Here is a 16,068-nt window from a genome sequence, read left to right as displayed (position 1 = left end):
GGAGAAAGGCAGATGTCGACTTCAAATGATAGCAATGGTTAGTCGGCGGCTCAAAAACCCAAACCATTCCCATCCAATGGCAAGCAGATCTCATGGTAGATAAAGGAGTTAAGATACCTCCAATAGCAAGCAAAGTCATGGCGGCCCGAGCTAGTAAAACTCATGAATACAAACGTTTTAACAATGGCTACATATCTTCCAAGTTTTGTAATGGCGGCTAGAACTAGAAGACTCAGCGAAAATGCAGAGAAAGGAATGGAAAAAGGGTACGGGAAGGCTCTGTTTTTTCCTCAATCCCTCCTCTTTCTTCATGGCCGCAGCCCCTTCATTTTGCAAGTGCAATAAACCAAATGAAAATGTGGCATCATTTTAGGGTTCAACTTGCTTTGTATGACACGTCCAAGAAAGGCTTCTTGCCTTGTGTCGAATTTTCCCAATTTCTAAGCTTTGACGCCCATGTTTGTAATTAAACAAAAACATAACTTTTTCACCTTTGCTCAAACTTAAGTTATCTTATTTTTGCAAAGATAATGTTTTTTAATTCTTTTCAAAGGTTTTATTAAACATTTTTCTTTGTAAAGAAATAAATTATTATAGTGTAATTTATTCTTATTATTTTAGTAAATACTAATTATTCTAATAAAATATTGAGTGATTAAATGTTATCACTCAATATTTTATATAAAATAATTAATACTTATTAAAACAAAAAGAACAAACTATATTATAATAAATTATTATTTAATAAATATTAAATGCCTTATATTTTGTTACAGAATATAAATCATTTAATAATTATTATTGTGCATAGAAATAAGTGTTTAATTTTCTTTTAAAAGGTTAAAAGTAGATATTTTGCAAATCATTATGACTAAATATTGAGTCGTGAGTTGATGGGACTTGGAGGCCAGAGAAGTTATTTCTTTTTGGAGACTTTTGGAGTCTGTTTGGGGCTAATAATTGCATTTTGTGAGGGGTAGTTGGTGATATTATCAGACCATGCCTTTTGGGCTATTTTGTACACCTTTTGGAGCCTTTTCAAGGACTCAAGTTTGGCCATCCTTTTGTAACCCATTATTCAGAGAGATATATAGATTTGTAGCACTTTTGGGCATTGATTTTAGCTTGTGCCTTCTCTTTTTCTATATTTGTGTGTCATGTTGATGCCTTCTACAGGATGGTTTCAATTTTCTGCAGGTTGAAAGTTGTGTTACAGAGCAGTTTTGGATTGTGAGTAATTTATTATCCTTTTACAAACTGTTATTTTAGCCCTCTTATTAGCTTTTTGCAAGGATCTTGATTATTGAGTTGTGCAAAGGAGGTTTGTTGTTGTTTTATTGTGCTGGTTATGTGTTAGATCTCAAGGATACTTTTCTGGTGCATCACCCTTAAGATTTAGATTTTATTTTCTGTTATCTTTCTACCCTTTTCCTCCATCAAAAGAATTAGTTTCAGTAGTATGAAGTGATATACCAGATAGGAAGCCGACCTAGAATCCAGAGATTCATTCTAGCCACGGTTCACCCACAACCCTGGAATGTTTCCATGTTACTCCAAAAGGTTAAGCTTTCTGCAAACTTAACAGGGTGCAATTTTTGGTAGATAACAATTAACATAATATATACTTATGAATTTACTTCAATTTACTATAATGCTAACGTTTTTAACAAGAAATATTATACACGGGTCTGGGACATGTCGTTTGTAGATATGGAGTTCAGGTTCACTAAGAAAAATTCAGGTTATTAGGGCTTGGTCGCCACCAAAAACTCTCTTGAAGTTACTTATATTCTTCGAATAGTGTAGTTACTATAGGAGGTTTGTAAAAGGTTTTCCTTAGTTGTGTACACCAAAGTAATGAGACTCGGATCCAGCTCGGACTCAGCAAGGGTAACTCAACTCATGACCCGGCTTGGACTTGCTAGTGACTCGGCAAACTGACAAAACCCTTGAAATTTTGAAATTTTTTAGGATTTAAAGAACATTCCCTTCACCCATTATTGAATAAAGCTTAAAGACACAATAACATAATGAAATAGAAGGTAATTTGATCACATACTTAAACATACATCGATTACATAAGTACAAACTACAAACTACAAAGGTAAATTGCTAAATACTAAATAGTAGCTGAAGGAAATACAAAACATAGATATATAAAATCCATGAAACCCATCAAAATGTATATCAAATCCATGAAATCCATCACATCAATAGTCATCATCAAATGTTCCATTCATATGTTAAGTCAAAGAAAAAGTTAAAACATGACCATAGTTATGGCTCCTAGTCCTCATCCTCATCCTCAACTTCAGCCTCAATATAATTTATAATATGCGTCTTAGTAAGGCGTCTAAGGTAGGTCCTAGATGACTGATTAGCCATAGCCTCAGCTCGTGAGGTGCCTCTAGGATCAATTGTAATCTTTGCCAGTGCTTGTGAGGTGCCACTAGGAACAACTGTAGCTCTTTGCTGCTCTGTTACCATAACCATAGCCTTAGCCTCTCTGTCTGCCTCGTCAACCCACTCTAGGTCCTCATTATCAAAGACAGGATTAGTAGCCTCAGTGATCAGCTCAGACTCTTGATCAATCTCCTCTTTAGTAATCAGAGAGGTGTCACTATCCAAAATCTCCTTGGTCCTTATGCATAGGTTGTAATGCACAAAGACCAATTTATTCATTTTCTCCATAGACAACCTGTTACGTCTCTTCGAGTGGATGTGCTCGAACATGCTCCAGTTGTGCTCACATCCAGAAGCACTACTTGGCTGGCTCAATATGCGGATGGCGATTTGTTGAAGCTTTTTGGTTGAAGGTCCAAACATTCGCCACCATCTATCTGAATTTTGAAAAAAGGAAAAGAAAAAAATATTAGTCTCATTTCAAACTTTAAAGCTAGAAAGTTAAAAACTAGATAGTATATATGTGCATCACTGCATATTATGTAAGGCTTAAGTTGCAATTTTTACTTGGCTGCAATTTTGTATGACCTTCTTTGCAAATTTGACATAAAAAAATGGACCTTGTTGTATTATTATAGGCATCCATCTCAAGCAATATAGTTGTGGCATTAGTGGTCATCTTCGATATGACAGTGTATAGGCCACTAAGAACCTCCTTATCTGCCTTGAAATGATCATGGAAACGGTATGCTGAATTGAGGTAATAGGTTGCTGCATGGATGGGTCTATGAAGTTGATTTTGCCATCTCTTATCAATTATGTCCTAAATAGGGTTATACTTGTCCTCAACTCCTACATATTTGGCTCTAATAGCCTCCTTGACCCTATCCATGCCCTCATATATGTAGCCAATAGCAGGCTTCTCCCCTTCAGCAACTTGTAGGAGGGCTACAAGGGGCTCAATGATCTACAAAACAATTAAGCAAGAAAACAATTTAGTGAATGATGAAACTTCGCAAAGTTGCACAATGAAAATAGAACAAAAATATGTATGAGATAAATTAATTTGTAAATATTAAGACTTAAGCTTTTAAAATTTAAATTACCTCCACAATCTCCTTGCATGGCTCACAAAAACCTTCTTCATCATAAATGCATTTTGTTGCATCTTGTAATGTCCCCTTTTTCTGGGACATTATAATTCAATGTTGCCGGCTCATTTCACCTAGGAAGGTTCTTTACGAGGTTCCATTCGAGATTTGACCTAGACATTTCCTATTTCAGACCCATCAGAGCAGTTTTGGCAGGTTGTCTGGATGCTTACTATTTTTAGTAAGTAAACAGAGCTCAGTATTCTTGATATCTCAGTGTTGTTTTAAAAGCGCCTCGTCGAGAGCTTTCCAACGAGCTATTACACATGCTTATTCAAGTTTGTTTGGTCAGTTATTTTGATGCCTAATGATTATATGGTTTATTGGCTAAGCGACTTTTAAAGTTCATTTAACTTGTCACTTTATTTTAAAAAGTTACTATGTTTACTTAAGTGACTAAAGGACAAAAAGGTGCTTTATCCCACATTGCTTAAAAGAGCATGCATCACACTGGGAAAAGTGATAAAAGTACATTAGACTTCACGTGGGATGATATGAAGAATATAATGTTTGGAAATAAATATTAATCTGGGAGCTGGAAACAGTTGCTAGTTATTCTTTCTAAGACGCAAACCTTTGAAGAAGCATTTGAAGGTTGGATGCAAACCTAGCCTTCTTACAAGTTTCATCTACATTGCCAATCTGACTGTCATTTCTGTTTATAAGATTGGATTACTTGAAATTGGTGCACATTATTGTATTGTTGTTGTATAATATAGTAACGCATTTGTGGTTATTTATGTTAATTCCTGGTTTATATATGTACTTTTTGAATATTGGTGAAATAAAACAAAGTTTTATGAGTTTCCTTGTATGCAAATTTGTGGGTTAAAGTTGGATTAAGGTTCTGGAATTTGTATCAAATATTGGTTTACTGTTCGGATTTAAATCTGCAAATATATATCACAGTTTTTGGTAAAATATCCGGAAAGGGATATTACTGTGGTATCAGAGCCAAGAATCCTGCCATCATGTGGAAACAACGCAAGATTATATGAAGAAAAGAGACTACAAGTCTGGTTGCTTTGATGTGACTGGTCTAAGACTGTGAGGACGAATCCCCTCAAGTCTGGAAACACTAAGGGAGTTGGACATTCCCCCAAGTTCCCTTATTTTTCAGTATTGGTTGTTTTGGGCAAAGTCGGCAAAAACATGAGGTTTCCAGTTCAAGTAATGAGGTAAATATAGCTTGGCCTATGTTATTGTTCATTGCTAATAAGAAATCGCAGGTGCCTGGTTAGAGTCTCTTGACAGCTTGGTAATGCCTTGGTCATCTAGAGAAGTGGTAGTAGAAGTCTCTTGTCACTATCATTTTGAACTCCATAGTCGATTTCACTGTTTCATGTGAACCAGAATTGAGTACAGATTAATGCCTTTGAACGCTGAACTTGACCGCTGCATTTTATAAGGGTTAGTCTCAACTAGCAAACTCCAATATCCACGTCTGGCAGTGTGGGAGCAGTGCATTCGAAGGGCAGGTGAATAGACGTCTTACCATTTATCACAGTTCGTGGAGGAGATACACAGGCCGCTATGGCAATTTATATTCTCTCTTAGTCGGGTTAAGGAGTCGCATAGTTTGGTTGGAGTGGATTTGCGTGCAACCATCTTACCTTGGGTTGGCCGGCAGAACCTTGGCTTCTTTCTTATGTTCAGACTAGTAACATAGTGCACAGAAGGGCAGAATAATAGGCAGTTAGTGTCACGACAGGTAGTAATGCAAATGCTGGGCGTGTCAATGAAGGCTGAGAACAATACAGTGAAGAAGTGACCATGTTTTTTGGGATTAGTAAGACTTGGACTCAGCATCTGAACATGCCAAGGACTCCCAAATTAGTCAGGTCTGTTACTCTTTCTCGTACATTTTATGGTCGTTTATTTTGCAATAAATACTGTCATATTCAGGAACCAACAGGGTACATTGTTCATTGCTATTTGTTGTTCATTGATTAAAAATCTTGATTATCGAAACTTGACCTGGGTCTTCATATTGGAATTATACAATGATTACTGCTCAGTCTCAAACGTCTAGTGCATAAATTTCAACAGTAGATTAAATTCTATATAGAACCTTGGGAAAAAGGGCAGTTAATGAATTGTAAGACAATTGTTTTACAAAATTTCTACAAACCAGTTTTAGTATTCTGCTGTAGGATATTAACCAAGATTATTACAGTGGTTAGAAAACTAGAGTAAGGCATGCTGAAAGAAGAGTAGTACTGGAAAGTGTATACAGCAGTATTATAACATATCCAGATTTCCATCAGTTGTATTTAATCATCTTTTTGAATCAAAATTTAAGTACAAATCATTATAGAACTACAGTGGAATGCGATATATATTGAAAGTTGCAGTAAGGAATTGAGCCACGTAAAATATTGCTGAGTCTATTTTTTAGAGCTGTGGATCACGTCAAGGAATCCCCACGCATTGGCACAAGCTCAGACATTTTGACCACTTCAAACAATCCGTTCATTATAGTAGCTGAATTCGTGATATTCAGAGTAGTCAATAAATTCTGGATGAGTCTATTCAGCAGTGTTAGAATTTAAAATTTAGATCTATGCCAACTGTTTGACGGAATAGTTCGAGTGGGCATTCACATAAATTTTAGTACTCTTAAGTTTAGACTAGTTCAATGGGGCCGAAACGTCTTTAGATTGCTTGAAGTACTATTTGATGAAATTCCTCCTCAGCCTCACATTCAGTACTTGGTCTAAATTTAAGTCCCAGGTTATTACTATGGTATCACATACTGTAGAAATACAGTTCCAGGAATAACAACAGCAACATTATATGGGTGTGAGGGATGAAGGGATAGTCTATGTCTTTCCAACATCTAAAGATATACATATATTTTGTTTTGATTAATAGAGACAATTTAAACTGAGATTTGAATGAAGCTAATAAATATTCAGTCAACAATGCGCTTAGAACAGTACAACTATGAAACATTACCAGTTCATGAGATCATTGTAGCATTTTGGTATTTTCAAAAACTAAAATATCAGATTATTAGCTGAGAACATTGCAGTGTTAGGGTGAATTGCATGAGCCAATTGCAAACAAACTGTCGATCAGATTCCTATTTCAGAGACAAGTAGTCTAGTTAGGGAAAATCTCGATAGATATTATGAAGCCTCAAGAGCAGTTTGCCCACAATTTCCAGTCCGATATGAGGACTGAAATAATGAGCATATATGATGAGTACAACAAATTTCCTCCACAAATTCAGAAAGAATTACCCTTCAGTAATTATGTGGACTTTCAGCTAGAACTGCAAAACAAGACAGATATGATGAGAAACAAATACTATGAATTGGCTCGAGATCTCCTTGCAGAGAACAGTTATAGAGATTTACATAGGGAAGATATCAATCAACTTGATAGTAGCACTAATAATGACACAAGTATACTAACAGGTAATTGGGAGACAAGTATCTTATGGAGCTGTTTACACTATTCCTTCTGATGAGTAGGTTAATGGCCCATGTAGTAGAGTTGACCAAACTGCTAATGTTGGCAACTCCAGCATCTTATTTGGTGACATGGAAATTAACTTGGATGAATTTTATGGTGATACTAGGCTGGAAATTATATCAAATTTTGAGGAACAAATGGACAACGATGTTGGCAGGACCAATGATCTAGCACATGTTGAGTTAGAGGATATATTTGAAAATGTTGTTTCCCAAGGTGCTAAAAAATCAAAAAATTCTATGGAAAGCAGCCCACCTATGTTTAAAGAAGATGGTCAAAAACCATTTTTGCTCCTTGACTTATTGGTTATTCTTTTGGTCAAAGAGGATAAGATTTTCCAAGTGTTGACAAGAATGGATGATTCTTCCAAATTGGTTGAGGATCTCATGTGGAAGGTTGTGATAGAAGAGAGACATGGGAATGTATGTGGCATCGCAAGTCCTCTTTTACATACTATCTTTGAAACGTTAAAAATGATAAAATGAGTACTTGCAACTATTAATGGATAAAGATCTAGCAATAAAATTTTGAAAGGACAAGGAGAGTGAGGTAGATGAGCTATGCCTTCAATTGAGCTTAACACATTTTTCCATCCACAAAGTTGAAAATCAAACGAGTGGGGCAGCCACTTATGAAAAAGATAACCGGGGTTCAAAGGTACAAGAAATCACGCAAATCATTGAAGGAATTCATAAAGTGGGTAGATGTGAAGGCAAACAATGTGATTCAATCACATGTTCCCCGTTTGAAACCTTCTATGGTGAGAAAAATTCTATGTATCAGCAAGTTGATGAGTTTGAAAATTTTGATTTTTATGATAGTAGTTGTACATCTCCACATGAGCATATCATTAGTGATACAACAAGTGAGGATAATTCAAAGATGTCAATTAATGGTGAACCATTCTCTTACGAAGACTTAGACATAAGCGAGAGTACTTATGGTGGGGTAGGAAGTTCAGATCTATCCTTCGCATGCGCTTAGGAATTTTTCAGCTTACCCAAAGATTTATCACCTAGCCCTTATGAGATGGCCACAACCTACTTGTTGATTGGTGATTTTTCTTATTGGTATATTTCCCCTATCAGTGATTTGCCTGTGTATGTCGGTAATATATTCGCTAATTCTATTTGGCCTTCCAGGGTCAACGAGTTATTTGCAGGTGAGTGGAGAGATCACACATTACCCCATATTCTACATGAGGTGTCTACATTTTTTATTCAGCAGGGTATTGAAGGCAGTGTTAGCACTCATGATGTTGGTGATTCACCAACCACTCTTTCATTTACCCAAGATCATATTGTTTGGGAAGTCGGGGATCTAGGTGTTAATAGTATCTTACATCTAGCAGATTATGCTATGTTGCTACATAGACACATGATTATGATCTGTGTGTTTCAGCTTTCTGACATATCAGAGTTCCAGAGATTAGGACTGCTACTCTTTCACCAGAGTGATATGGCGGTGGAGTCGGATTGGCCGGATCTATCATTGACATCGGAACAAATATTACAGGAGTGGTACAATGGTATAGTGGTGCAGGCATTACAAGAACTGGTCAGTGGTATCTCAGACAGTGCACGGGTCCCCACTTGGGATCCAGGTGGAGCATCCCTAGGTATTGCCTTTGGTTGGGGAGCCAGATGGAGAGTTTGGTTGCTATCTTCTTGGGGTGGATATGGGTATATTAATGGGCCCCCATGTTCACTTGACACTAGAGGCTCACAGGGTCACTCATGGAGTGAGGTTTTCATCCTGACTGAGTGTATTGGCACACAGGGCAGCAACACATGGTAGTTGGTGTCCCTTTATGGTGAGATGTGGGATCCTGACATTCAATTATTTGGCACAATGGTTCCTATTGTACTGTTTCACCATTCTGAGTTTGGGAAGATGCATTCCGGGGTACATCGATTGAGGAGTAGAACCTCATTCTTGAGGCGAGTATGGGATCTTGGCATTTGATTTTTGCAGGTATGAGTGGATTGCTTGAGGGCAAGCAATCTTTGAGAAGGGAGGCCTTGTAATGTCCCCTTTTTCTAGGACATTATAATTTAGTGTTGCTGGCTCATTTCGCCTATGTCTCGAGGGCGAGAAGGTTCTTTACGAGGTTCCGTTCGAGATTTGACCTAGACATTTCCAGACCCATCAGAGCAATTTTGCAAGTTGTCCGGATGCTTACTATTCTTAGTAAGTAAACAGAGCTCAGTATTCTTGATATCTTAGTGTTGGTTTGGAAGCATCTCGCCAAGAGCTTTCCAACGAGCTATTGCACATGCTTATCCGAGTTCGTTTGGTCAGTTATTTTAATGGCTGACGATTATATTGTTTACTGGCTAAGCAACTTTTAAAGTTCATTTAACTTGTCACTTTATTTTAAAAAGGTAATATGTTCACTTAAGTGACTAAAGGACAAAAAGGTGCTTTATCCCACATTGCTTAAAAGAGCGTGCATCACATTGGGAAAAGTAATAAAGGTACATTAGACTTCACATGGGATGATATGAAGAATATAATGTTTAGAAATAAATATTGATCTGGGAGCTGGAAACAGTTGTTGGTTATTTCTTCTAGGATGCAAAGCCTTGAAGAAGCATTTGAAGGTTGGACGCAAACCTAGCCTTCTTACAGGTTTCATCTACATTGCCAATCTGACTGTCATTTCTGTTTATAAGATTGGAGTACTTGAAATTGTTGCACGTTATTGTATTGCTGTTGTATAATATAGTAACGCATTTGTGGTTATTTATGTTAATTCCTAGTTTATATATGTACTTTCTGAATATTGGTGAAATAAAACAAAGTTTTCTGAGTTTCCTTGTATGCAAATTTGCGGGTTACAAGTCAGATTAAGGTTCTAGAATTTGTATCAAATATTGGTTTACTATTTGGATTTAAATCTACAAATAAATATCACAGTTTTTGCTAAAATATCCAGAAAGGGATATTACACATCTATCCCTGCAGGGGTGGTGACAAAGGATGAGGAAGTCCATTGTGGACTAACAAACATGCACCTCAAAGGTAACCTTGGCCTCAACAAGGATTTTAGTGTGATAAAATTAGAGGCAAATCTTGTGATACCAGGATGAGCCAACTCCTGTCTCTCCGTGTACTCCATCATAATGTTGAGGACTAAGGTAATTAAATCTAGAGCCCAAAAATCAATGGAGATAAGCAACAATAAGAAGGGGCCAAAATTTAACTAATAAACACTAGAAATATCTTGGGAAAACCCTTCGAAAAGGAAGGGAAAAACCCAACCACACAACAAAATATATATTTATTGATAATGAAATGTTCAAGTGTACAACATCCTTTGCTCGATATGAATATATAACAATAGGAGAGTCTTCAATTATAACCGAAGGTCTCTTTAGATTCTCATAACTCCTATAATAAACTATAATTCTTCGAATATTCATGCCTCAATGCATGTGAATGACACATGTTATTTACATTTAATATTACAAATTAAACTTAAGTGTCCTTTTCAGCTGAAGATGACAATAATACTAATAACGTCTATATTTTGAGAGATAAAGATCTCTATTTCAGTTACAAACTTAAAAGACTCCCTCTTAGCAAGGGAGAGATCTTTTAGCTAAACAATCACACAAAACTGCAACGAAAAAATGTCAATGATAAATCCTAATCATACAAATTCAATACATAATTCATGGAGTTACTCAACATGAAAATCTGTAACAATGAGTCATATTCATGGAATCACTCAACATGAAAACCTATAAAAATTACTCATATTCATGGAATCATTCAACATGAAAACCTATAACAATTACTCATATTCAAGGAATCACTCAACATGAAAAGCTATAACAAATACTCATATTCATGGAATCACTCAACATGAAAAGATTTTTAAGAAGTTCACAGCTAAGTCTTTAATCATAGACTCTCTCAACGTGAATTGTCATGGAATCTCTCAACATGACATCTAACTCCTATAATGAAATCTCTCTAACATGATGACATCATGGACTCTCTCAACATGATGTTCATGGACTCTCTCAATGTGATGACATCATGGACTCTCTCAACATGATGTTCACTATCGCATAGTGAAAGAGTTATCATAGCTGATCTTACAATCTCATTTATTCACACAAAAATAAAATAGGCAATAACAAACTAAGACTTGATTCCATTTAAGTCTCAAATTTTATAAATACCACAAGCATCACAAGCATCTATGAGAGTGATGGGGATTCCATAAGTACTCCCTCTCAAGCTCAACATCTCCCTCTCGAGTTATAATCCTGATCTTGTTGCATCCTATAAAGAGAGAGATTATTTAAAAATTCATAAATTTAAATGCTTTTCCAAAATAAAAGCTCTTACACATAATACTTATATGATGTATCATAGTCTTCTTTAACACACAGAATCAATAACCGGTGTTTATATATAGGACTGTATGTAGAAATAATGCATACAGTACTCCCAAGTACCTGTGTACCATAGTGACCATTATGCTTATCTCATATTTCCTACACAGAGGCAACATAACCTTTGAACACTACAATTGCACCCAGCTTGTCGTTCTTGGAAGGATCTCCATGAGCTGCTAGCCACAACTCTACAATAGACGCTCCAAAACTGTCAACAATTTGACGATGTCCATCTCCTTTGTAAGGACCCTTAGGGGCATGCACAAAAGACTTGCTGCATTCAGCGAGATTAGCCTGTTTAACCAACCACTTGACAGCCTCAAAACCATCTTCGGAGGCTGTTGGATACTTGTACTTTGGAGCAAGCCTATATCCTACAACAATAACTATTGCATCCAATTGTTTAACCATTCTATGACAAAAGAAATAATTGGAAGTAGAATCCTTGCTTCCAGCCACAAACCCTCCATCGTGAAACTGAAAAATAATGGGCAGCTTCCTGTACAAGGGCTGAGAGTTTGCAAGCAAATAGCTTTGTAATTAGGAATACCTACTCTCTTCTCATTACCTGTTGCCTCATGCCCATTGGTGAGTGGCGTGAAAACCCTTTCTTTATCACCAGTGCCACCATAGCTGCTCCTCCTGATGTTATTGATTCCCTCACGGATTGATTTGATTGCCCCCGCATAGCTACTTCTCCTATTGTGGTTTATACTAGAGTCAACTTCCTCTGTTCCATCCACATCTTTCATTGAATTTCCAAATAAACCAGATGGAGGGGGATTGGATGCGTATCTCGGAGGCAGAGATGACTCTGGGAGAAAAATCCTAATCGAGAGATTGGTGAAGGTATTAATGTGTATGCCCTTGGTGGGAACCCCATCGACAAATGCAGCATTTGCAGGCACAGAAGCCGATCCAGATCTTGACATAACTGCAAGTCAATGATCGTGTCTATCTTTATTAGTAACTTGGGCCTTGCTATGTAACCTATGTTTCAGTAACAGCTAGAAGAAAAGACTGTAGAGCTTCATATATACACTGGCCATTTTCAGTAGATCTACCTATTCCTCTCTCAACAGTGATAAAATCTGATGTGGGAGATCTGAGATGATGCGAGTGACTCTATCTGCGCTTGCATGATTTCTCTACATCACAATTGGAGATACCCCATGGTCATATGCTTCTAGATCTAAAGAAATCCAACGAACTTGAGAAATTGTTTATTTGAAATAATCCTCAACGGACATCTAAAAGACAAATGCGTAGGACATGACACAACCTTCTATTTGATCTCTACACAAAGTGATTTTCATTGAAGATCACTTGATAAGGCATCACGTGAAAAGATGATTTATCCTTCTAAAAAGATCGGTGACTTAAAATGGTAGGGGTCCAACATCCACGCTTGATCCAATATTTATTTTGGAACCTAGTAGAGCAAGTAGATTATTGATCCACGAGATGTCTCCTGTCAATCATAGTGATACTTTTACAGCCCGCCACTACAAACTTCTCCTGCCATTACTTCTCAAATAGTATGCTATCATTGCAAATACACAGGCTCTACTACGTACATCAGTTATACATTAAGATTTCACAACACAAAAGTCTCATAAAAAAGAAAAACAATCGTTGTAAAGGACTCTATAAAGTCTAATATCCTATACACAATATGCAACCAAAAATATATAGAAAACAAATTCTCCCTATATCACACGAGTGACCATAGTTATTTTTATATATTGCACCCGATAATTCAAAGAATTGAAGCACATAAAGAGGACGGATGATATGAGGAGACCAAAGACAAAACATGGCAAGTGAGACATAAGAAGAATATGGCATCATACTAATGGTGCTAGGTCACCATTCCAGTAATAACACTTTATGAAACGCCCTGCCGCTACACCAAAGAGCCACAAAAAAAATATACATGCAAAGATGCTAGAAGAAAATTCCTGTAGAAAGAAACGGCTTTAATAAATTGGAAATACCCTAAGGATAAAGAGACTTTGCCAGTTTCAATAAGAGAGAAAACGACAGTGTCCAAAAAAAAAATGGCATATGATGGAAAAATTTCTGAACAAGAATAAGAAATGATGATATGGGTCACTCCTCTGTATCAGTGGGACAGGTGCCAAAACACAGAGAAAATAAGGTTAGGCACGGGCTTCATAACAGCCTTGAGTCTAGCACAATACTTTGTTTGAAGGATCACCATCCAACATATCATTTCTGCAGCGATTCAAATCTGCAACCAGAAAATAAAAATAAAAATGACCAATGATAAAACATAGCTTGAACACTCAAAACAAAATTATTGAAGTCTTGATATCTTTGCAATCTCATACACGGAACTGTCTTGAGGGTCACAGAGAATGATGAAGACCCATTTCATATGCAGACTTAACTTAAAAATTACCACTATCTAACCTTGCTTTGATACCATGTTAAATCTAGAGCCTAGAAATCAATGGAGATAAACAACAATAAGAAGGAGCCAAAACTGAACTAATAAACACTAGAAATATCCTGAGAAAACCCTTCGAAAAGGAAGGGAAAAACCCAACCACACAACAAAAATATATATTTATTGATAATGAAATGTTCAAGTGTACAACATCTTTTGCTAGATGCGAATATATAACAATAGGAGAGACTTCACATTATAACTGAAGGTTTCTTTGGATTCTCATAACTCCTATAATTAATTATAACTTTTCAAATATTCATGCTTTAACGCATGTGAATGACATGTCATCTACATTTAATATTACAAATTAAACTTAAGTGTCCTTTTCAGTTGAAGATGAGGTTGAGGCAATGGACCACACATGAGGTTGAGGCAATGGACCACACATGGAGTCCAAAAGATTCTTGGGTGTCTCTCTATCAAAAGTTTTCCTACAGCAATTTTAAATTAGTTTGTAAACAATTAAAAATTTACATGTGTTTCAAAACATTTAGTTTTCAAAATTTAATGAAAAACCAAAATAAAAACTTTAGAAACTTAAAAGTTACAATTTTACTTGCATCAACATAATTAGCTGCATTCTCAGTCATCACTTGGACAACATTCTCTTCCCCCACCTCCCTTATGACCTCCTCAACATCCTCACATAAGTATTTTGTGTTTTTGACATGTGAGGAAGCATCTATAAACTTCAAAAACATGGTGGATCCTGAAAGTGAAAATAAAATAAAATTTTGGTTATTTAATAATATATTTTATTTTAGACTTTGAGAAGTACAGGATGATGAATTATCTCCGCTAGAAATAAGAAAATTTAGGAGAGTCCTATTCCTCCTATCTGTCCATCCATCAATCATAAATTATAATGGTACACCCCCTTTGGCTCCAAACCTTTCTATGGTCCTCCAACTCAAGTTTCATCTCTTCAACCATTTCTAGTAAGAGGAGACCACTCAACTCATCTTCAATGGGGGCTTTAAACCCCGCACCACAGATGGAAATCACATCAATCATCCCCTACCAATAAGGAGTTCTATTACATTTATAAAAACATTTAAATTAGCATATTTCAACATCAAGTTAAAATTATAAATTTTATTTTCAAAATTAAACAAAAAAAATAAAAAATAAAAACTTAAACCTTAACTATTAAAACAATCAAATATAAATGAAGTCGAAGTACCTGGCTGCTATAAATGGAATGTTGCAGAAATACCAAAACTTGTTATTTGCTCTTCTTCGAGTTTCATGGATCTCTGTGTACTAGCCCAAACTTTCAAGTGAGGGTTGTGTACCAGGAGTGGAATGTGGTACAAAAAAATTGCCCAACCTAGATTTTTTGACTCTAGGACAAAAGGTAATGCCAGTAGTACTATCAGGGGCAACGCCACTAGCAGTGTAAGGAATAGATGTAGAAGTAGTACCACTAGCAAAAGCATTAGGACGATAGGGGGGAAGGGAAGAACCTTCTCCGACACAACCTATTGAACCTAGGGGTGTAAAACTACATACAAAAGCACTTCTAGATGAGCGTGGATGGGAAGTGGAACAAATTTGAGCTAATTCTGCTAACTGCTTTTGTCTTAATTCCTTATCTTGTTCATATTTTTCCAAGGCAACATGACAAAAATGTTGAGCCTCAGCAGTTGCAACTTTACAAGGCTCAGCATCATGACCACGTATGCCAGTGATATGGTATTTCAATCTATTTGTCCCCCCACTATTAATGACCTTACAAAATAAGCATTTTGTTTGAGTTCTACCTCTACCCGGAAAGTCTATGGTGTACTTCCAACACTCATATTTTTTATTGCCTTTAGAGAGCTTGGGTTTTTTAGTTGGAGCCATTGTAAGGAAAAATGTCAAGGTTGTTGCAATCAGACATTTAAGGCCAAAATTACCATTTAAGCATTGTATTTTATGAAGATCTAAAGTAAAACAAAACCCATAAACATACATAAAAAATTCATCCAAAAAACCCATAAGCATAGAGAAAAAAATCATCTAAATCCAAAAAATCAACTCTTACCTCTTTGAATTGAGTTGACAAGTGTTGAGAAGAGCTCCTGTAGACTCCTTGATGATCTAAATGCAAGTATATAGCTGCTCCAATGTCACAAATACAAGCTTTTCTCCTCTTCCTTTT

General features: G+C 36.3%; 1 protein-coding gene and 1 pseudogene across 1 annotated transcript in view; one reads left to right on the top strand and one right to left on the bottom strand.

Moving 5' to 3' along the window:
- LOC149538273 (protein HAPLESS 2-like) overlaps positions 1-16,068 on the top strand; it is a 452,273-nt gene that overhangs the window by 24,084 nt on the left and 412,121 nt on the right. The window lies entirely within an intron of this gene.
- LOC149538274 (putative carboxylesterase 11) lies at positions 11,546-12,495 on the bottom strand (annotated as a pseudogene).

The sequence above is a fragment of the Cupressus sempervirens genome, chromosome 9 (assembly GCF_028749045.1).
Source record: "Cupressus sempervirens isolate cs-2001-9-10 chromosome 9, ASM2874904v1, whole genome shotgun sequence".
NCBI lineage: Eukaryota > Viridiplantae > Streptophyta > Pinopsida > Cupressales > Cupressaceae > Cupressus > Cupressus sempervirens.
Note: the sequence above shows the minus strand (reverse complement) of the source record. Positions and strands in the feature narration are given on the sequence as shown.